This window comes from Podarcis vaucheri (assembly GCF_965113315.1).
Source record: "Podarcis vaucheri genome assembly, chromosome: 3".
NCBI classification, from domain to species: domain Eukaryota; kingdom Metazoa; phylum Chordata; class Lepidosauria; order Squamata; family Lacertidae; genus Podarcis; species Podarcis vaucheri.
In genome coordinates this window covers 97,136,467-97,160,907 of record NC_138761.1, presented here as the reverse complement: position 1 = coordinate 97,160,907, position 24,441 = coordinate 97,136,467, and the positions used below count along the sequence as shown (strand labels likewise).

Here is a 24,441-nt window from a genome sequence, read left to right as displayed (position 1 = left end):
CTGCTGTTTAACATTTACAAAGGAACTCAGTGGCTGTCCTGAGACAGGAATTTTACGAAATGCACGCTGCACGCAAGTTGCAGTGCGCTGAAAGTGTGAAGGTGACAACACGGCTTGGGCAGCCAGGGTCTCAAATGGAGGAGCGCCGAAAAGCTGGCTAGCTGTATGCGTTTGATCAGCGAGAGCTATGGCGGCATGTTTAAATTCATTTTCAAAAACTAAAAATTGCGCTGGAGATAACATCATCCTCATCAGATCTTTCCAGTCCATCGGAATCATTGAATAAGAGGTAGAAATTCCCTCTATAATTCCCATTACATAAGAAGATTTAAGACCTGAATCACTAATGGCTTTCCTGAGATCTTTCATGACAGCATAAGGCAATTTTTCATGATAAACTTGTAATTGCTGACTTCCAGGAGCATTTTGATATGTGAGAGGAAAAATTAATGGCATTTCACCAGCCCATGCAGCTGTTTCTTCCAATGAAAAAAGCCCATCTTGCTTAGCCTGTAAAAGCCCAGCACGGACGGCTCCATATTGTTTTGGCAAAGTAGCATGGTCTAGAGACAAAGAGGAAGGGACAAAGACATGCTGATTTGCTTGTTCAGACAGAAAAGGGGGGTGAGGGGGGATTGGGGGGGAATTTGTAAACTGAGAAGGAGCAGCAGCAGAAAAAACAGCAGGCTGAGCCACAACTTTTACAGCAGGGAGAGGGGGAGGGGTCTCAGAAAGCTGAGACGACGCAGGAGCAAGGGAAGGAGAAAAGGGAGGGGGATTTCTGCTAGGTGATGAAGGAGACAAAGGAGGCAAAATAAGAGGGTATGGCGGGGGGGAGGTTTCTGCAGTTGCCAGCAATGGAGAAATTGAAAGAGAAGCTTGTTCTAATTTCGCAATGGCCGTTGCACACTTTTGCCATGTGAGTAGGCAGCTGATTTGAGCACGTGGCTCGGAAAATAAAATTTTGCCGATTTTCTCCCATGTTCTAATTTGCAATGCACCTTCTGCTTGATAAAAAGGACATTGATGATTTATTTCCTGCAGCAGCTGTTCAATCTCTTTTAGAGAAATTTGGACTTTGTCTATTGTCTGTCTTACTAACGAAAGAAGCTCTTTCGCATGAGCCTTTTGCACCTTACTTAAATCCCCTCCCATACTAACGAATTAAGCGCTTTAGACTTTTCCCAGTCGGATTAGTATGAGGAATGCTTTTGGCTCTAAAGGGATCTCTATTGGGATCTGATTACTTACCCTTCTTCAGGATCACGTCGGGGTCACCAGATGTGGATTTTGGGGGTTTGTAGAGATGAATAAAGACAGACAAGAGATGTTTTCTTTCTGAGAGCTTGCGTGTGTGCCAGATGAAAAGTGAGAGAGAGAGAGATAGAGAGATAGATTCTTTCTCTAGCCTCACAGCATCTCCTTTTATTCAAAGTTACAACCAGCATGGCCACGAATGTGCCAGTGGCTGATTGGCTCAATACAAGACAAAGAAACTGAAATCCTATTGGCTCATTTGTATGTAAGGCGGGCTTACATAGCTCCATAGATCTTTGGCACATGAAAGACAGAATGTTAGAGCTGTATTTAGACAGGCATATAAGCTCTTAATCCACCTATGACTAAGATTGATAATGTTATGACTAAGGTGTTTACTAATGTTTAGATTGTTATATAAACTCACACAATTAATTATACATTGAGGATTAACACATCATTGTGATTTACACATCATTGTGAACTAAAGGTGAACTAAAGAGAAAAAGTGTGGTATGTAAGGAATGCTATACAGAAAGGTCTGTGCCAGGCACAGACCTTTAGCCTTGTGCGTGAAAGAGAGGGAGAGAAGCGTGATTGATTATAAACAGGCCTTATAGTCTGTTTTAGAAGCAAAGGAGCTAGAAAGAATTCCCAAAATGCAGGGGGGAAAATAACCCGTGTTTTACTACACTGGGACATAGAAATAACATGTCTACAAAATGCATCTCTGGGTTATTTGTGGGGCATAGGAATTCATTCAGTTATTATTTTTTCAAAATATCGTCCAGCCTCCCACAAGGTGTGAAGGACAGTGCACTGGCCCCCTGCTGAAAAAGCTTACTGACCCCTGTTCCATAGGTGCTGGTTCCTGGGGGCCAAGGCACTTTGGGCCCCCAAATTTTTTTTAGGGGGGCAAACCCCCTTAATATTCAGAGGGCATTCAGCTCCTCCCCTTGGGTCCTCACAACCTCGTGTGTGCAATGTCAGGACATTGTGCGACCTCAGGGTATTGTATGACGTTGCACACATAGCACCAGGACGTCGGGCCCCTTCGGTCGTATGGAAAAGCTGGCATCTCTGCCTATCACCAACTCTCTTCGTCCCCAACCACTAGCAATGTACAAGGCAGGGGGAGGCTGGTGTGCTCTAGCCAACAGTGACACTTCGAGGTCTGAGCCAGAGAGCCCTTCTTAGCCTGTCAGCTAAGATCCTTTAAATGGCGATGGAAATCTGCTGTGACCTTGTTCTATCTGCTTCTGTATTCTCCTCCAAACCTGATGGAGCTTTGATAGCCTGGTTTGTGCATTCACATCTATGGCATTTTCAGGACTCGAACAACAAGAATACTAATAATTGTTCAGAGACACCCTAAAAGAAATCACAACATCAACTAGCAGTATGTGGGGGTTTGAGTTTGGTTGGTGGTGGTTGTTTTTTTAGGAAATTCACAGCTTGCAACTTTTGGCTAAGCAGGCTCCTACCAGCACACCCTTTAACTGAGCCAACCAACCACACAGGAAGGCCACCTCTGCTGAGAATTCAGCGCATCTTTTATAGAAAATGACAATATGGCACGGTGATTATCTAGAGCTCTCCTGTTGTCCTGGTGAAACATGCAGTGGCCCTGTGATGCATGTCGCGGCAAAACTTTGTGAGTCCCCCCTCCAAAAAAAAATAATTTGATGCAAATAAATCACAAAGCCTACTGACTCAGCTAGGTGGGCAAATCAAGATAACAGAGGCAAAACATTTGGTTCTGTGCTCTGAGCCAAAAAGAGACCAAGTGCATCATTGATTTGAGGAGGGAAAAGAGGGATCAGTGAGAAATGGGGTTCCATTTGCATTTAAATACAGACCTGCCTAATTCACGTTTTCTGAACCAAAAGAGCCATCCTTCACAATTTGCGCTTTTCCAAGTTTTGCAATGCGGTTCTCCAACGTAGCTATCTGTACAAAAATGCATATACTAGAGGGAAAATTGTGCATAAAATGCACTTATTAGTGAAAATGACATACAGAAATGCATTGTATCGGGGGAAATTGCTTTGCAAAAAAATGCATATTGGTCCAAATTGCATGGAAAATGTATATATTGGGATAAATTTGCTCTAAAATACTAATGAGTGTACATGAGGACATTTTTATTTTTAAAAACTCACATGTGGAAAAGTGGAGAACTGAGCATACAATTAGAAAAACTAGAAACTGAGAGAAACTGAAATTGATGAATTCTCCCGACATGCTATGGGGCAACAAGACTAGCAGTTGAATCTTACTTCCACACTGGTAACAGGACAGCAGGCTAGTATAGTGGGCACAGAGGAGGCCACACAACAACCACAGCTCTGCCTTCACGTCATGGATCTCTAGACCTTTTCATCACAAATTAATATATTTGGTACAATTCAATGGTGAGCGTGAGACTTTGCATCTCTGAATCTGGCTTTGAATGCTCCCCAATGGAGAAAATAACCATGACATGTACATTAAAAAAATCATTTTGGGGATAAGACTGGTCTAAAGCCTTCTCTCACACATGATAGTTTTAGCTCTACAAATACAGTGGTACCTCGGGTTACAGACGCTTCAGGTTACAGACTCCGCTAACCCAGAAATAGTACCTTGGGTTAAGAACTTTGCTTCAGGATGAGAACAGAAATCATGCTTCAGAGGCGCGGCGGCAGCAGGAGGCCCCATTAGCTAAAGTGGTGCTTCAGGTTAAGAATGGACCTCCGGAACAAATTAAGTACTTCATCCAAGGTACCACTGTAGTCTTTTGTTTTAGTTCAAACATGCAATCCCTGACCTACAATCCAAAATGGCACAGGAAAAATATTTATCCTGTGATTCTACCAAGTACGTAAACTGCCCTGCAGATTCCAGAAGGGAGGCCATTTTGAAATGTGCAGAATTTCATTACAGCTGCAGTTCGATATGCATTTCCTTTGGAGTAAGCCACATGGAACTCAGTAGGGTTTACTTTTGAGTAAGCATGCATGGGATTGGACTGGTAGAGGTCAATCCCGAAATTGTCGAAGCACTCATTACACCGTGCTTCAACAGAATACATGCTGTGAAAATTTGCCGCTGATTGTAAATATGATTCGCTAATGTTCTCTGGGTTGAATGTACTGCGCTCTCCCCCCGCCCTTCCCATCTTTCCCCCTGCATGTAAATTGATCTACTGCGTCAAAACAGTACCATTTAAAACAAAAGGGGTTGATTTATAGCCGGTCCCTAGACTCATAAATCACACCTGCAGTGTGGTGCTCCAGAACCCCTGTGTTCTGCCAGCATTTACCTTTTATAAATGGTCGGGGCTTACCTCCCATTGTGATGGAGCCTAATACAATTGCATTCTTCTCTCCCAGCATTCCCTCTCATTATTCTCACTGGGGAATTCAGACCTCGATTTTGCATCCATGTCAGGTTTCTTTTCTTAAAAAGAAAAACAGGAAAAGAAAAAGGAATGCTGAATTAAAGATGTAAACTTGTATTTTGTAGCTCTGCCTACTCTCAGACATGTGAGGTTGGGTCTCTACTCCACCCCTTTGAGTTACCTAAGAAGAGAGAGAGAAAAACAAACATATTATTTTACTGATGAGGTAACTATTTTGAACAAAAGTGGCCGTATTTCAAAATATCACATGCAGAGAGTTTGCGATCTGCAACTAGCTGAGATACCTGCTTTGGCCTTGATGCCTTTAAATGCTGGTATTTGACCCTGTATCTTTCCATTTCCTTGGTCCTATTAAACAGGTTTTACCTGCAAGGTGTGTAAGAGAAGTGGGGAGGGGGGAGATACCAATCTACTGACCCTATCCAACCCTTTTCTGTATTGTGTAACACAATAGATAGTTGCTAGGCTCCTGAGAAATTTCTACCTGCTTTGGCACCAAGCATTTGCCCACCCAACTGCTGATAATTTAGGAGCATTCCTCACACACAAATCAATGGGCAAGAATGTGTAAAGTGGTACCTCGGGTTACATACGCTTCAGGTTACAGACTCCGCTAACCCAGAAATAGTACCTCAGGTTAAGAACTTTGCTTCAGGATGAGAACAGAAATTGTGCTCCGGCGGCCCGGCGGCAGCAAGAGGCCCCATTAGCTAAAGTGTTGCTTCAGGTTAAAAACAGTTTCAGGTTAAGAACAGACCTCCGGAACGAATTAAGTACTTAACCTGAGGTACCACTATTTATTATTGCTACTGGTATTAAATTCACAGACCACTCATCATTCCACAAGAGCCCAGAGCAGTACAGGAGCCTAGGGCAGTCTTCATGATGGACTTGGCCAGGCTAACTAATATTCACCTTCTTACTATGTAAAACCTAAATGCTAAGGGTTTTATCCCAATGGCGGTACCCCTTCCTTTCCTTGTGCTCCCCCAAAATCAGCTCTGGAGGGTCCCCCAACCTTCTGGAATAAATTTGGAGGAAGTGTTGGGAACAGCAGGAGAGAAGAGAAGAGGGATTTTTGTTGTTGTTGTGCAAACTGAAGTCTGCAGCCCAAGTGAAAACGCAGTGTTAGATACAACTCTAAGTCCCCATTTCCCTGCTCTTCCAGCAGCAAATGAATGCATAGGCCTTCCAAGGTGGCATTAGGTGTGTGCATTGTGAGTACACCTTCAGCAGCAAACAATCAAGTTTGCTGAGCATTCGTCCTGATTTGTTTGCACAAAGTTTGCACAGAGGTTAGACAGTGTTGGCTATTTATTGAGCAATCCTTTTTATTTGTTTGCACTGGGGGAATTATACAATGTTGTATCAAGTATTACCCTACACTTCCAAGTGCAATTTTATTTTTATTTTTATTTTATTTATTTATTATTATTATTATTATTATTATTATTATTATTATTATTATCATTATTCCACCCATCTGGCTGGGTTCCCCCAGCCACTCTGGATGGCTCCCAACAGAATATTAAAAACATGATAAAACATCAAACATGAAAAACTTCCCTAAACAGGGCTGCCTTCAGATGTCTTCTAAAAGTCAGATACAGTGGTACCTCAGGTTACATACGCTTCAGGTTACATATGCTTCAGGTTACAGACTCTGCAGAAATATCAGAAATATTACCTCGGATTAAGAACTTTGCTTCAGGTTGAGAACAGAAATCGTGCTCTGGCAGTGCAGCAGCAGCAAGAGGCCCCATTAGCTAAAGTGGTGCTTCAGGTTAAGAACAGTTTCAGGTTAAGAACGGACCTCCGGAACAAATTAAATACTTAAGCCGAGGTACCACTGTAGTTGTTTATTTCCTTGACATCTGATGGGAGGGCGTTCCACAGGACGGGCGCCACCACCAAGAAGGTCCTTTGCCTTCCTAACCACAAAAAGTGAGTTGGGGGCGGGAGTGGCTTTGTTGCTCCCAAGCACCAAATCAATTTTAATTGCACAACCTAATTTTGATTGAATCTCCCAGCTCTCAAATAGCAACAGTCTGGAAGCACCTCAGGAAACCAATGTACATGACTTGTACCATGATGGGATCTCCTCTCATGTTGGTTTCAAAAGACTGGAACTGAAAAGCTAGGGAGCTGGGTACAGTACCCGTATATATCAAGAAGCAAATTATTTAATCAATAGAGGTCTTTAGCCTCCCTCCCCCCCCCCCCCGCCAACCATTCACACATTAAAATAGCAGCATTCTTCTTCATGAATTCTTCAACATGAACAAGTGGGGCCAGGGGCAGAGAGCTGAACGAAGGATTTCCCTTACTCCTTCCCCCATTTAATTGACACATGAAAAAGATAGTCCAGCTAATCTCTAAAAATGGTAATCCTTACAGTCTGAAATTGTTTTAGAAGAAAATCTAGGCGCCCTGACAAGCAGGCTGAAAGGCTTTAATTGAGCAATGGCCTGGATCTGACCCTTATCCTGCTCTCAGGGCTGACCATACGTGCTCCAGAAGGGCTATCCAATAGCAAAGCGTGATTCCATACTCTGCATTCCATTTCACTTACAAAATCTTTATTCGGGAAATTTGTTCTCTCAGCTATGGTGATGGGAATACACTGGGGTTTTGTTTGTTTGTTTGTTTTGCTTATCTAGACTTCTATGTCAGAAATGGCTCATTCCAGATTCTGCATTTGGGCATTGTAACACCGCTGATGTATATATCACACGCAGGGCCGGATTTAGGTTTGATGAGGCCCTAAGCTACTGAAGGTAATGGGGCCCTTTATATGTCCAGCTGTCCTTTGTCGACAACAAATTGCCACTGTTTTTTGGGTTGAATATATGCTATATGGTAATTTATGGACCTAATAGGTATCTAAAGCCATTTGCACATGCAGAATATAGGCGCCCTATATATAGAAATGAGGAAACCAGTGATATTTTAGGGAGCAGGCTAGCAGGCGGGGCCCATTATTAACATCACAGTAGCCTACACAACACAAAACACTGTTGCTGTATGGAGGTTTTATTTTATTTGTTTTTTATCTTATATTTTGGAAATGTACATCCAGGTTTTTCCCTTTAATTTTTTGGGGGGGCCCAAGAGGGAGGGGCCTAAGCTATAGCTTGTTTAGCTTATATGTAAATCCGGCACTGATCACATGCACCATGTAGACGTTGCTTACAGCTCCTCTGCCACTACCACCCCAATATGTCTTCCAAGTTACATGGGATTATAAAAATGCCTGGTGCACTTTATCACTTAAAGTGAAACCAAAAAGGGTGAATAATTTGCCATAATGTAGATTCCGTCACATCTGCATAGCAAGGTACAGATGTAGATGTAGAGATATCCCTGAGAAGGACCATACAGTATGTGCAGTGATTCCTGCATGCTGAGTGACTCTGAGTGGGAAGACTAGGAAAAGGCTGGGGTTTGATTGGCGTGAACGAAATCCTGAATACTGACTGACGGAGGCTCTACAGAGTTTCAGGCAGGGATCTCTCCTCCTACTGGAGATGCTGGGGAATGAAACTGGGACATTCTGCACTCAAAGCAGGTGTTCTACCATTTTGCTATGCCCCTTCCATAGGCCTCAGGAAATTATATCCTTCCTAGAATCAGTCTCCACTAGGGATGGGTGAAACTGAAAATTTTTGTTTCTCTCGGTTTCTCATTTTTCCAGTCTTAAATTCAGTTGTCCACATTTTCACATCAGTCACTGTTTTCTTTTTTTTCATTTCATGACAATTCATCAGCGTTTTAGTGCAAATTTACCATGGCATGCATATTTTTGCAAATCAGTTTTCCCTTATATAGTGCATTGTGCATATCATTTTCACTAACAGATGCTTCTCTGTGCATCTCTCCCCTAGTGTGTGCATTCTTGCACACATTGCTTGTCTGGAGAACTGCAGTGCAAAATTCAGAGAAGGGGGGCGGGGGGAGAAAGTGCCTGATGTGAGTGATGCACTGGTCATGAGCAAACACTTACCTGTGGAGGTGTTATATGCAGCCAAAATCACTTTTTAAAAGGCATTTAATCTTTATACAACTGCTCTGTGAGCCTTGTGTTTTATTTCAACAAGTGATCCCTTTGGCAAATTTGGACTTGTGTTATATCCTTGGAGAGGGAGTTTGGTAGATAATTGTCATATTATCACCACCATTAATTTCAAGGCTTGGTTTAGGATTGAAAAAGCTGTTGCACCTTTAAGGATTGATAAAGCAGAAATTCAGACTGAAGTGGCACTGTGAACTTCTTCAGAACAAGTTGTGTTTGTTTCCTTTTAGCACAGAAGTGGCATAGCAGTGTAGACTCCCTAGAGATGCCACAGCTATTTTCAGTGGTGACAGGCACCCACCCAGAGCATGACTTCTAACCTGTTCAAACCTCTTGGAATACTAAGCAGAAACTCTTCCTCCATAAAGCAAACGGAACAAATAACACACTCACCCTTTTATTCCTGTAGCATCTGCCTCTCTTTCTATGGCATGCCGGCTTTGCAAGCTGATCGTGTGGTTTTCTACTCATAGATTTCAAAGGGAGCTGGATTAGACCAAATATGCTCTCAATCTGGGGCATGAGATTCCACAGGGAACTGCGCATTTAAACCAAGGGCGATATACAGCATCTAATTAGAAATGAACAACAATAGAAGAGCAATGATTCATCCTCAATACATTATGATAACTCTTATTAGGGATGCAAAGCCATCTCATCTATGCTTTGGTTATCAACTCAGAAATTATGAAGTAAATTAGGTCTTCAGCAAGCTGATGTAATACTGGGGGGAGGAGGCGTGTGTGTGTGTGTGTGTGTGTGTGTGTGAAAAATAAAATTCAAGCATATAAAATGTTATTTTACATTAAATGAACCTGCTCGATAGGAGGAAGGAATACATCTACGAACTGCAAAAACATGTTTTAAAGGCACAGGAAATTGTTTATGAAGTTCAAATGGAAGTTCGAATGTGTATTAAACAACCACAATTACCCTAGTAGATGTCAGGATCCAGACTCAATCCAGACTGAACGCAGCATGTTGATGATGAACGTGAATAATTCCAGATTGTGCAAAGACTATATTTTTTGTGTTACCGACAAGTTAATGCATATGCAGCATAAGAGTAGAAGTCTATCCCTCTTCCAGGATCTCTGGAATTTGTAGCTGTTTGGGGGGAATAAGGGCGGGTGGCGCTGTGGGTTAAACCACAGAGCTTAGGACTTCCCGATCAGAAGGTCGGCGGTTCAAATCCCCACGATGGGGTGAGCTCCCGTTGCTCGGTCCCTGCTCCTGCCAACCTAGCAGTTCGAAAGAACGTCAAAGTGCAAGTAGATAAATAGGTACCGCTCCGGCAGGAAGGTAAAGGGCATTTCCGTGCGCTGCTCTTAGTCATGCTGGCCACATGACCCGGAAGCTGTACGCCGGCTCCCTCGGCCAATAAAGCGAGATGAGCGCCGCAACCCCACAGTCGGCCAACTTGTTGTGGGGATTCAAACCGCCAACCTTCTGACCAGCAAACCCAAGAGGCTCGGTGGTTTAGACCGCAGCACCACCCGCGTCCCTGCATTATAAATATAATGAATAATAAACCAACAGATCCTAAGGAAATACAGAACTGCATTATTTTGCCAACTATGTAAAATAACTTCTTTTCCATTGTCCTCTCATCAACACATTGTTAATTCTTGCATACTGTTTCATTGTCTTTATGGCAATAATTGCAAACCTGGCTCTCCTTGAACTACGGTATGTCTCCCATCCTAGTTGACCACTGACCATTTTGGCTGGGGCTGAAGTGAGTTGGCTGAAGTGAATGAAATCTGTGAATGAAATATGTCTATTGCTGTGGTTCCCAACATAGGGCACACACCCCACAGGGGGGCTATTTGATTTTTAAGGGGGGCAATTCGAGAATGAGTTAGACCAAGCTAATGGCCTCTTAGGCTTCCTCCACGTGAATATGAGCTCACTTTTTGAAAAATAAGAATTATATGTTACAGGGGGGCATCAGGATTTTAGAGATCCTTAGGTGGGGAATGGCCAAAAAAAAAGGTTGGAAACCACTGGTCTGTTGCAAGACAAATCATATACTGATAGTGATCATCTACAAGTCAGGCACCATAAAAAATATTTTTGTAAAAATGCATTTCCTTCTCTGCATCGATTCTGACCGGGCTATAAATGAGGTGCAGAGAGATTTGCAGAGATTCTTTTTTAAAAACTGAATATTACAAATATATAAGCATTTGCATATGTTTATGCCACATACTTATATTATGGAAAAAACCATAAATATTTGACCTGCTTCCATAATGCAGTGCTAATAAAATCTTTTAAAACAACAGGCTTCAAGAGGGATTTGCAACACGAATGAATGGTTGTCTTGCGTAATTGTGTTAGTTTTCTTGGTTATAGTACTACTGCTTCTGTCTTTGTTTCCGACGTCCTTTTACACTGCATTACTTGTGGCATTACACAACTGTAGCTTTTTGATCAATATGCTCCCATGTCACACTTAATTTCACTCACACCAGCAGATGTGGTGTGATACATGGCATGTCACCATCACCACCCTTTATGCACACATGTGCTTCTGCCCCCCCCCATGCATCACATGTGTAAATGGCAGGGAAGAACTGCATGCTGGGATACCATCCCAATCTTCATCCTGCGATTTTCCAGGTTAATGGAGACGGAAGACATTTTATTTTCCTGGAAGCGGTTAACAGGGAAATGAGTGCTTAACGTCCACTAGAGTCACAGAAATGGCAATATTCTGCCTCCCTCACAACGCTTTGCAATACTCGCTGTTCAGCAAACCTGCACGGCATGAACAAAAGATGGCCCACTTGCGTTTCCCAACTTATTTTTAGCCCCAAGTTCAGTTCCAATCTTTTTATCTTTTGAAATCATGAATTTCCAGTATGACAGATAAGAGATCAGATATGTGTGGAGTTTTTACCCATCTCTTCAAAAGGAGAGCTGCTGACTGTCTACTGTATTATAATGGAAGTGGCGCTTGAATAACAATAGAAGGAACAGGCCTATTATTGCCTTAAGCTATAATTAGTTTTCTGTCAAAGAAGTAAGCAGATTTCAATCAGAACTGGTGTTTTTTTCTAAAAAGAAAAAAAGGGGGGATTCAGGATCTTTGCAGCAGAATAAAGTGATTAATTCTCCTCCCGCAGAAGTCATATCCCCTAGATTGCTTTTACGGGCCTGTACAAATGTATAGAACTTTTACGCATTTCTAGAATGAGAGTTGCTGTTGTTGTTGTTGCCTACTTAACTGTCACAGCTATCCACAAAGAATCCTAGGATCTGTAGTTTTGTGAGGGTGCAGAGAATTACCTGATAAAGATCCATAATGTCCCTCACAGAACTACTGTTTCCAGAGTACCAAGAGAGAGAGAAAGAGAGAAATCAGTGTTCGAATCAATTTAAATTTGGGGAGCATAGGGACACCCTTAGCGACACAGGTGGAATCTTTTGTTGTTGTTTAGTCTTTTAGTCGTGTCCGACTCTTCGTGACCCCATGAACCAGAGCACGCCAGGCACTCCTGTCTTCCACTGCCTCCCGCAGTTTGGTCAGACTCGTGTTCGTAGCTTTGAGAACACTGTCCAACCATCTCGTCCTCTGTCGTCCCCTTCTCCTTGTGCCCTCCATCTTTCCCAACATCAGGGTCTTTTCCAGGGAGTCTTCTCTTCTCATGAGGTGGCCAAAGTATTGGAGTCTCAGCTTCAGGATCTGTCCTTCCAGTGAGCACTCAGGGCTGATTTCCTTAAGAATGGAGAGGTTTGATCTTCTTGCAGTCCATGTGACTCTCAAGAGTCTCCTCCAGCACCATCATTCAAAAGCATCAATTCTTTGGCGGCCAGCCTTCTTTATGGTCCAGCTCTCACTTCCATACATCACTACTGGGAAAACCATAGCTTTAACTATAAGGACCTATAAAAACCGTTCTGAAAATGTTTTTTTTTAAGCGTTTTTAAAAATACATCGAATTTTCCATGAGGCTCACCATCGCCATCTAGTGTCACATTGTATGTTGCACTTAAAACACACTTAAAATGTTTTATTTGCAAAGTTCAAGTCTTGGGAAAGGCAGGGCAAACAGGGGTAGAGAAATGACTGCCAGGTTGTAAATGGATTCCAATGCCTTAAATATTTCAGAGTTTATAAATGCTGAAAGGCAGCAATGAAATCATGGATCACTAGGAAGTACTAAGGAAAGGAAACTTTTGTTGTTGTTTAGTCGTTTAGTCGTGTCCGACTCTTCATGACCCCATGGACCAGAGCACGCCAGGCACTTCTGTCTTCCACTGCCTCCCGCAGCTTGGTCAGACTCATGCTGGTAGCTTCGAGAACGCTGTCCAACCATCTCGTCCTCTGTCGTCCCCTTCTCCTTGTGCCCTCCATCTTTCCCAACATCAGGGTCTTTTCCAGGGAGTCTTCTCTTCTCATGAGGTAGCCAAAGTATTGGAGCCTCAGCTTCAGGATCTGTCCTTCCAATGAGCACTCAGGGCTGATTTGAGCACTCAGGGCTGATTTCCTTAAGAATGGATACGTTTGATCTTCTTGCAGTCCATGGGACTCTCAAGACTCTCCGAAAGAAAACTGGTGTGTGGTTTTTTGCAGGGACTGAAACTTGAGAATGGAGACCTTCATCTCTCTTCTGCCAGCTCCTTTGCTAAAATATTAGTTTAATATTATTTGAGAGATTCATCTCCTTCTCACCCTCCTCTCCCCTCCCTGCTCTTTGTTGGCATCTCATTAGAGCCCATTAGTGCAATACTTGTTACAGTTCATTTAGGGAGGGGGGGAAATCATTAAACACATGTCACTTCAAAACTGTGCGACATAACATGAAATTGAAATGACCTTCGTTCTGGCACGGAGCAGCACTGACTTAGAGAGCGCACTCCTGAATTCTAAAATAAAAAATAAAAAATGTTACTTAGCCTGATAATAGAATTCCAGCAGCATGCCAAGACAGTGACGACCATTACCTACTGCTTGATAGCAGAAGTCTGCAGATTTCAGCTAGAACAAAGGCATTAAGGGTTAGTAACCTTTCCTTGTGAAACTGAACTAGAAAGGGGTGATGTAATGGTTCTAGGGGTTGCTTGTGAGTAAGCAGGTACCTATCTCCCCGGCTGGGTGCAAACACCTGGCTGCGTTGCCAAAGTGAACCTTTTTCTGTCCGGACAGCCACTCACCCGTGGCTGACTCAATCGCTGGCAGAATCTGTGAGTGAGTGTTTCTTAAACTTCTTCCAGCAAAGAAGTTCTTTGACGCCTAGTCTCCGCCTACCCTCTCTGCACGGAAGCCTTCTGCGCAGGGAGGGCGTGGGCAACGGAGGACCCCTATTCTCCCCGCTGGTCCCAGGCAAGGAGTCATGAGACCGCCTCGCCACTTCCCCCAGCTGCCCCCCTTCTCCACTGGTGCTACGCTGATTCTCTTCCCCAGAAGATGGGCTGCTCCTCCCGATCCCTGGACGCTCTCTGGAATCCCTCTGGCTTTTGCTCTCCCCCTCCAGTACTGATGGCAGTTCCCTGACAGGTGAGGAGAATTGCAGGGGGGACTGGGAAGGAATATAACAGAGAGAGGACAAGGATGAAATTAAGAGTCTCCAAGCTGTTTTTACACCATGCAGTTAAAGAATCCTGGGAACTGTTGCTTGTTAAGGGTGCCGGGAGCTGTAGCTCTGTGAAGTGTAAATCAGGATTCTCGGGGAATGATAACCGATTTAAAGGCATGGTGTGTCCGTGGCTTCGATTGCGGGTTTTTATTCTAAATTTAAGGTTGTGGTTGCTTTGATTTGTGTTATAGGTTTATTATCGCATTTTTATCTGAAATATACTCGGAGTTGAGTGTGGATTTCATGCTCTTTATCCAGCTCATAGTGGTGAGGAGGAATGGAAGTTCCCCCAGAATGTCTGCTTTATATACATTATTTACACAATGGGCCCCACGTGATTGGCTAATTCCGGGATTCTCCTGTAAGCCAATCAGGTCGCGGATTCACTTCCACCTGGAGCTGGATTGGGATGGCTCCTGTGGACCAATCAGACTGCTGCATTTTGGATCCTATTCAGCTCAGTACATAACATTGTCTATAACCTTTTCCTCAAGAGGAGCTCTGGGAACTGTACGCAGCCTGTTACTCCTCACAGCAGCCTATGGGGTGGATTAGGCTGAGAAACAGTAACTGGCTTTCCGCAAACAAATCAGGATGACTGTTCAATAAGCAGGTCATCTGGAAGCAACCCCAAGTTGTAACACTCTCAACACAACACCACACAGGCTTTTATTATCGTTGCATGCAGCGCATTGGAGATCGCCTTGGGCACTGGGAAATGTGGAAATATGATTTTTGATTTCGTAAAAAAAAAAAGAACAAATGAATGAGGATATAGATCTAAGCCCAGCAATCAATTGAGCCGATAGTCCTCATTTGATTAGACTAAAGTTGTTTCCACATGGGAACACTTTAGCACTCTGGAAGCTTTGATTTTTCTCAATAAGCTGGAAGTGAAAGAACAATAGCGGTACCAAGTAGTATTTAATATAATGCCCTATTATTTCCTTCCCCCATGCCCAAGTTCCTTCTACAATGTTTACCCACAGGTGATTCCCACATGCTAAAAGTCCTTTTCCAATTAGAATTAAAAGCTTCCGGTTTGTTGATTTTGCCCATTTTATTGCTTCCTGTTCTGTGTGGTTGTGTGATAAGTGACAAATTACCCAAAGGATGCAATCCTATACATTAGGAATTGCCAATCTGGTCCCCACAGGTGCCATAACACCTATGAAAGCCTTCTTTGGCATGCCTGGGCATCCTGGAGAGAAGCAGCACTGACTATACTCTTTCTAATTTTGTGTTATGCCACCCAATGGCAGCCATGTTGTGTTATTCCACAACTCCATGGCAGCCATTTTGTGAATAGCGCCCGCAACACTTTCCCAAAATTCAAAATGTACCCACTGGTCCAAAAAGGTGGATGACCCTTGCTATACATGTTTACTTAGAAGTAAGCCCTACTCACGTCTATGAGACTCCCCAGAAAACGTGCTTAGAAGTGCAGCCCGAATTGCCCCTTATTAATTAGCTTCTGATCCATGCTGGGAAAGGTGTTAATTACTGGTTTCTTTGCATTATTTTTATTTTATTTCTTTGCACTTAAGCAATTAACCCTGACTTGCTAATTAGAATCATCTGTCTATGGAATTATATGGTTGAGGAAATGCCACAAGCCCTAAATCTCCTGTCTAAATCTTAACACGGGTAAATCATGGAACGGTTTGGTGATGAGCTGGCAAAGGTGGAATAGGAGCATTGAGTCTTCAGGGGGATATTCCTTTTTTAAATAAAACATTTAAACACTGCTTTTCAGGACAGCTGTCTGCACAAGGCAGGATGTGAGGAAATGGACAGAATACAGCATGAGGGCAAAGCGAGATGATATTGTAGGTGTGAAGTTTCCAATGAATGCATTTATTCTGTGTTTATAACTACAGTGGTGCCTCGCAAGACGAAATTACTTCGTTCCACAAGTTTTTTCTTCTTGAGAGGTTTTCGTCTTACGAAGCACGGTTTCCCATAGGAATGCACTGAAAATCAATCAATGCGTTCCTATGGAGACCGTCTGGGGACAGAGGGGAAGCGCCGCGCGCCTTCCCCTCTGTCCCCAGACCTGTTTTAAAGCAAGGGAAGGGGCAGCGGGGAGAATCGCTTCTCCCCGTTGCCGCCCCTTGGTTCAAAAGGGGTCCGGGGAGAGAGGGGAAGGCGTGCGCGCCTTCCCCTCTGTCCCCGGAGATTGCGGGGCTGGCAACGGGGAGAAGCGATCTTCTCCCCGCCGCCCCTTGCTTCAAAAGAGGTCCGGGGACAGCGGGGAAGACGCGCTGCGCTTCCCCGCTATCCCTGGAGCTTGCGGGGCAATCTTCATTTTGCGAAGCAAGCCCATAGGGAAATGCGTCTTGCGAAGCGGCTAAGAAAACGAAAAACTCCTTCGTCTAGCGAGCTTTTCGTCTTCCGAGGCGTTCGTCTTGTGGGGTACCACTGTACATTTAATAACTATCCACCTGTAGACAGCAGGACCATTTAAATAAAAAAGCTAAATCTAGATGTAATAGTCACTGTACGCCATATTCAGAGTAGCGCCACTGAAATCAATAACTTGCCTATTAGGTTTATTGAGTCTACTCTTGAGTATGACTAACATTGTATATATCACCCATAGTCTCACTTGGCACCCATGTGTGGGTGCCCTTTTTATTTCTTGGTATCTGTTCACTGGTTTAAACCATAAAAACAAATCAATACATTATTCTCATACAATTGCAGTGCACTCCTAACCCCTGATCTGTTCTGCTGGAGAAGGTTCAGATGTGGCAGAGATGAGCCATCACCAGACTCAGCTATACAGGTGCAAATAAAATGTTTCAAGTGTGTTGTAAAGTGCAATATACAAATGTGGCACTAGATGGCGACAGTGAGCTATGGCAAATTCAATGTATTTTTTTTTTCCAAAACATTTTTTAAAAAAGCATTTTCACAGCGTTTTTTAATACATGTGTAGATTCCACTTCAAGGGTGTGGAGAGCTCCACTGCCATGAAGACACCTTCTGTGGTCAGCATAGTAAGAAAAGCCATTGAACAGGGTGTTTTGGAACAGAGTGTTAATGGCTTTGGCTCTGCTGGATCCAAAGAATTATGGGTTTCCAGAGTGACCCAATCCTCAGGTCATATTTCTCCCTGAAAAAACGCTCTGGTCACTTCAAAAACTCAACTGTAAAGAGCTATATTTGCAGCAGCTCAACAGTCCGTGGAGTGGACAGAACAGGTACTAGTGCAATTAAAAACAAAACCAAGTGTCACAACCTTGCCAAACTGTCTCCTCATTGCCCAAGGCAGGCACCTCAGAAACATCCACAAACCTTGCATCATGACCACCACATCACTGAAAGAGAAGGAAGGAACGTGCTCAATCTGTTCCTGGAACTACCAATGCCATGATTATGCAAACTATCACAAGTCCCCAATTGTTGCTAAACAATTTTTAAAATAACGGGAGGACGGGCCTAACCAACAATAATGTGAGGACAGACCATGCTAGCTATGCCGTAAGTTACTTCAAAGCTCATTTCAAGCTGTCATAGATCTTAGAAGCTGCAACTTCAGAACTCAGTCTAGGCAAATAAGAATAATGTTTAGACTGTGCATAAGATGTTCTACAGCTTCAGGAATGTCACTCCGATGCTGAGGGTCATTAACTTTCTGCATAATTCATTCATTTGCCCCCTCGGCTTAGGATCTCCCCTCCCCACTGTCAAGCTTCAAAACTCCAAGATAAAGACATGATTGGTTCCTCAAATCTGCTTGAATGAGGGGGTCCCTTGCTACTCCACCGGGCGCGCTTTCCAAGCAGTGGCCCTTCTCTTAAGGTCTAGAAACACAAAAGACATTTTGTAATTGCCAATCCTTGAAATCGAATTGGTGATGTTTCAGTGCATGACCCATAAAGGAGAGCTGTGGGGAACGCACATGTGTTTGACATACACTTTCCACCTCTTCGAGACTTACAGATGGAATCAAGATGTGCGAACAAGGCTTCCCAAACAGAGACAAGGGGATCTCAAGGTACCTGGCAGAGTGCCATGTGTCAGAGTTAAAGGAAGCAGATACGCCATGGGGTTTGGGACCCGCCTAGGTGCTGCTGACGATATCAGATTCCAGAACCTTACAGCAATAGGACTTTGCGAATAATGAAAAGCAACACAGCAATTCCTTTGGGAGAGGCTGGCTGCCAAATGGACATGAATGTTAACGAGAGTGTCTTCTCCGTTTTGGAATGTAATAACGATTGTTTGATGGGGCTGTGTGCATTCCTTCATTTGGTGCTCTTTATTAGAAAGAAGAAAACTCTGTTCCAAATAAAAAAAGAGACAATAATTGTGTTATTAGCGTATGAGCTGTGAAACCACCAGCAACTGTTTCCTGCAGCAAACAACTTCTGTGGAACTTGTAGCAGAAATTTCACATGTGACTGTGAAGTGATAGGAGAATGTTATAGAGCATGAACGTGCCATTATCATCAGCCTAAACTGATCGAATGCACAGTACAGTGGGCGCTCGGGTTGCAAATGTGATCCATGCAGGAAGCACGTTCGCGACCCTCGGCATCCGCAACCTGCAGCGCCACGTCTGTGCACGGACGAGTTGCGATTTGGCACTTCCGCGCATGCGCAAAGTGTGATTTAGCACTTCTGCGCATGTGCAAGCGCCGAAACCCAGAAGTAACCCGTTCGGGTACTTCCGGGTTCAGCACAGTGCGCAACCCAAAATCACACAACCCAAAGTGTCTGTAACCTGAGGTATGACTGTAGTATCACTGAAGTCAACATGATGGCCCCAACAATAAAGTTTGAGTTATTCACAGTGCAATCCTGTGCGTATCTACTCAGAAGTCATTCTTATTAGTTTCCTTTAAATTCAAAGGGATTAACTCCTGGGTCTGCTTGTATCTGGCAACCACCTTAAACACAGCACTTAACGCTAGATGCCAATTTGTGCGCACCTGCCACGCCTTCCTCCTTTTTGCCCAAGGATATTTCTGGGTGCAGGAACAGTATGGGCAGAACCAATGACATGGTTCTTTCCTACGTATATGTGTTTAAGAGACTATTGTGCATATTAACCCCATAGGTAGTGTGAGACCTAAAGTGTAGTCACAGTAAATCTCACTAGTTGGAGCTAGTGATATTAATGCTATAAATTTTATAGTATAAAAGATACACCAGGCAATATTCGTCTGTTTGCACAGCACCCACAGCAGAACATTATAGGCAACTCTCTCAGTACCGTACTAGAGAGGACATTTAACCAGTACTATTTTACTAGAAAAAGAGGTGCTGGAACTCACCATGAACGCCTCCCTTGTCCTCTTATAATGGCAATGGTGCCCAACTGAGAAGTTCTGGAACTGAGTTCCGGCGAGATCCGGCTGAAAGAAACCCCTGCGTTTAACCCCATTTTCTTGCCCTAATTTAATGTGCTATTACTTTCTCAGGCATATTGGGGGGGGGGGGACGACAGCCCTAATATGAAGTAGAAATTTCCCTACATTCCTTGCTTACATAGCATTCAAGAGTGAATTAGCCCTCACTGATCCAACAGGATAAAGGCTGATGGGATTTATAGGCTTCTGCACTTGACTGACAGGCATTGAGCCACAAAGGAAATGAAACCCACACATGCAAGCAAACAAGGGCTGGAGAATGGCATTTGGGGCCTTAGAAATATGACGCCAGCAGGTAAAGTTAACTAGACCTTATAAACATCCAGCCGATGTGAGTAATTTCCATCTCAGTACATGTAATGTCCCTCCCATGTAGGGAGATGGGGCACGTAAGCATTAGAGCATTTATTTTATAGGAAGGTCAAAATATACAGTGAGAGAAAGCAAATGCATACATATCCCAGATCCTTAGCTACAAATGCAGCTCCCAAGAGTCCACCTGCAACTTTTAAACCCGCCATGAGAAACAAGCAACCCTCATATATATGAAGTATTTGTAGAAAGCAGAGGGCATCCCCCAAATGCACTGGCGACCTCATTAAAGCAGGACGTTTCGGTCTTGAGCCTTCTACTTGTTTTCCTGCCACCGGCTATTCTCAGCTGATATGGTGGTATATCTATGTCCCGGTTTTACCATTTCAGAGGCTGGAGCTCACCTAATGGAATGTTCCTCCATACAACCAACTTAGGACTCAGCTACACTGGCAAAGAAAAAGCGCTTGATAAGCGTTGTATATGCATTATAACACCGTGACACCAGATGGTGCTGTAGAGTTCAATTTTTGCCAAACCCGATTTCTCATACAAAGTTTACAGTACAGTTAATGGAAACATTTATTTGATGTGTCTAGATCCAGCCATAGTAGCAGTAGCTGTAGTATGGTGGGGCTGCCATCTAAACACCTGAAGTGACTCCACCGATACTGGCTGGTCATTGCTTGAAGGGTTTCCTGTTCCTAGCTTGAGCAACATGGTCTCTTCCTGGGCTCTGTTGCATTCCTGTATCCTTGGTTATTCTGTGGCCCTGGCTCACTCTCTGATCCTGTCTCCTAGTTTTTCTTTCATTGGCCCTTTTGGCCCAGACTTCTGGCTTGTTTCACATCTTTTGGCCCAGGGCTCTGCTCTGATTCACCTCCCACGGAAATCTAGTGAAGGGCCACAGACAACATGGTGCCTCCAGATTTTGCTGGCTCCCATCATCCCTGACCATTTGGGCATCCAATAATAACTGAAGGGCAATGGCTTCCCCAATCCAGATCATAGGCTTCCCACTTAGGGTGTGGGTGCCAAGGAAACCATGGGGTGGAATTCCAACTAAAGAGTCCCATCAGCAGAAGTCCTATTCAAGGACTTCTGCCTACGCAACAGAGATTCTCTCCCTCTTCCTTCCATATGCCCCTGAAATTGGCCTGGAGAGTGTGGGGTGGGGTGGGGAGAAGCCCCAGAACAATGTGTGGGAAGAGGAGAGGGTGGTTGTTCCATATTGCAATCTGCAATGTTTGCCCTGATGGACTGATCACTTTAATGCAGCACTGAATTCCTCCCCATGTGAGGTTGGGGGCAGGGCTAGCATTGAGTGAAGGTGGCTCTCCTGTTTGCGAGAACTAGGCTTCTATCACTGTGGGGAATATCCGACATTTAGCACATTCTCCCATAAGCTGTGTAACATCATCAGAAAGCCAGCCCAAGATAAGGGCACTGCAGGATGACTGAATAATATATGAAAGCAGCTGCTCGTCAACAAATATGACAAAAGTGCATGATTAGCTATGATTTATTACTCATTTTTACAGTAATCATCTTTACTTTCCCACCTTTTTCCCAAGGAACAATGCACAGTGGTTCAAACAATCCCTGCCTTGAACTGATTTGGTGCCAGTTTTATGGTGTACACTGCAGACTTGGGCAAATAAAAGGCTTAACCGTTTGTTTCCCTTCACGACAATTAAGCATTACATTGGAATACATAGTTAAGCATTGGCTACAAGCCAGAATAGGAAGCTATGACAGGAAACTATGCCTTTATAACATAAGCAAGACAGGTTCCTCACCTCCACAAGGTGACATGCAGGTGTCTTCCTATACACAACTTCTCAGCTGGGGCAGATGGGGTTAGGTCCTCAAGCAAGAATCATGATTTAGGGTCTCAAGCAGGGCTGAAACAGCAAACCATGGTTAGCACCAAATATAGCTGTTTTATAAAGAAAATACTGCATACACTTACACAAAAAGACATTACCAAAACACTGGGGGCAGTAACCTTCATTGTACATAGATAAGGGAGGAAAGAGGGGGAAGACAGGACTGGAGGGAACCCTAAATCAGTAACCCTGACTTAAAATGTGATTTTTAAGCAACCTTATGCCAGTTTATAAGGGACGCAGGTGGCACTGTGGGTTAAACCACAGAGCCTAGGACTTGCCGATCAGAAGGTCAGCAGTTCGAATACCCGCGACGGAGTGAGCTCCTGTTGCTCGGTCCCTGCTCCTGCCAACCTAGCAGTTCAAAAGCACGTCAAAGTACAAGTAGATAAATAGGTACCAATCGGGCAGGAAGGTAAATGGCGTTTCCGTGCGCTGCTCTTGTTCGCCAGAAGCGACTTTGTCCTGCTAGCCACATGACCTGGAAGCTGTATGCTGGCTCCCTCGGCCAATAAAGCGAGATGAGCGCTGCAACCCCAGAGTCGGTCACGACTGGACCTAATGGTCAGGGGTCCCTTTACCCTTTACCTTTACTATGCCAATTTATCCGTAGGAGAGGCCCAATAATTTTCCACCCTGTTTCCATTTATAAAGTAGCAGTAAATATAGTTAAGCCGGATGTCTGCACAGGGCCCCTCTGTCAGATTTGAACTACCATAGTTTTCCGTGTATAAGACGAGGATTTTTTATGAAAAAATAATCATAAAAAGGGGGAGATGGTCTTATAGTGCATAGGGGTGACAGTGGATTGGTTGCTGTCGCATGCTGAACTTTGTCAGCGTTGTTTTGGCAGGTGATTGGTGGCTGCTTTCCAGGGGCTGGTGTTGATTGGCTGTCGCAACGGTAATTTTGTGGGCGATATGCGGCTGCTGGCATCACAGGGGCAGACAATCGCTGGCAAACCCCCCCCCCCAAACAAAGCTTAACAATTCTGCACAATCTCCCCCATTTTCCTAAATGTGAGTCCCCCAAAATAGGGGGGGCGTCTTATACATGTGTTATACACGGAAAAATATGATAGTTCTATTTTCCTTATTAAATTAGCCTTCAGCTCTGTATCTCAATCCTAACCATATTTATATGGAACTAAGTGACACGGGTGGAGCTGTGGGTTAAATCACAGAGCCTAGGACTTGCCGATCAGAAGGTTGGCGGTTCAAATCCCTGCGATGGGGTGAGCTCCCGTTGCTCAGTCCCTGCTCCTGCCAACCTAGCAGTTCGAAAGCATGTCAATGTGCCAGTAAATAGGTACCGCTCTGGCGGGAAGGTAAACGGCGTTTCCGTGCACTACTCTGGTTCGCCAGAAGCGGCTTAGTCATGCTGGCCACATGACCCGGAAGCTGTACGCCGGCTCCCTCGGCCAATAAAGCAAGATGAGCGCCGCAACCCCAGAGTTGGTCACGACTGGACCTAATGGTCAGGGGTTCCCTTTACCTTTACCTTTAAGTGACACTGCCTCCAATTTCCCCCAAAATGGGAACAGGGCAGGAGGAACTGGATGTTAACAGCAGCAGAGGGATGGACTCACAGCCCCTTTCTACATTCTTCCATTGCATATGAATAAAGTCTGAATTGAACTATTGATGTAAAGCTCCTTTTTAGATTATATATATATATGCAAGAAAGTGTGACAGCCACCAGCTTTACCACTTGCTCTTGTTCCTTACTGTGCAGCTGCTTCCCACCCTAAGGAACTCGTCCTGGATGATGCTGGAACGGCATCATTCCTGCAATGGATCTCCACTAGCTCTATGATGAATACATGCCAGAAACAGCAAGATGAAGGCAATTGTTCTTGCAAAGGGGCTGGATTCCCAGCTGCTGAAATGGCTGGCCGTTTTGACTGACACAACTGACAAAACGGTTAAATAAATTATAAAGTACGAGAGCCGCTCCAGTGGACGAGCAGGGCTAATTTTAAGCATGTGAAACTAACCGTCTGCTCTCTGATTCTTGGCTTTTCTCCCCAGCTCAGTTCTTGGTTTGGCCTCAGCCATGAAAATAGCCTGTTTTGTTGGAAAGCCACATAATACCAGAGCTCTCCATTAGTACCAAAGATCAAAGAATTGGTGCTCTTCCCACCCTATTGTCATAGTTAAAAGCCGGGAAGAGCACACCATGTAGATAGAGAACTGCTGGAAAATCAGCTTGATGGTTTATAAAAGAAGAGAGAGAAAAGAGGCAGCAAAGAATATATCTGCAATGCCACCAGTAGTACCATAACAGTACAGGAGTACATTTTTTTTAATACTGCCCCCCGTTTCGAGAGGAAGAAGAAAAATGTGGCCACAACAGCTGTGTTTTGAATGCCGAATGGTATTTTTGGTCCTCCTTCCTTGCTGAATCCATATTTGGTGCTGAGGCAGCCTCAGCAGGGTGAAAAATAATTCCATTCTTGACTGGAAATTCCATGAGATAAAACATTCTTGCACTTGGTCCAGTAGAAATAACTGCATTTCCATTGCAAATTCCACAATAGTTA

General features: G+C 44.0%; 1 long non-coding RNA gene across 6 annotated transcripts in view; it reads right to left on the bottom strand.

The window, feature by feature from the left end:
* LOC309528297 overlaps positions 1 to 24,441 on the bottom strand; it is a 58,117-nt gene that overhangs the window by 13,613 nt on the left and 20,063 nt on the right. For 4 of the 6 annotated variants that reach the window (XR_014217618.1, XR_014217620.1, XR_014217621.1 and 1 more), the window contains 3 exons: positions 21,810 to 21,914; positions 9,126 to 9,303; positions 4,586 to 4,698 (listed from right to left, as the gene is read on the bottom strand). This is a non-coding gene — a long non-coding RNA (uncharacterized lncRNA). Of the gene's footprint in view, positions 1 to 3,119; positions 3,227 to 4,585; positions 4,699 to 9,125; positions 9,304 to 21,809; positions 21,915 to 24,441 lie in introns of those variants that run through there. The other 2 variants (XR_014217619.1, XR_014217623.1) reach the window with 2 other exon arrangements.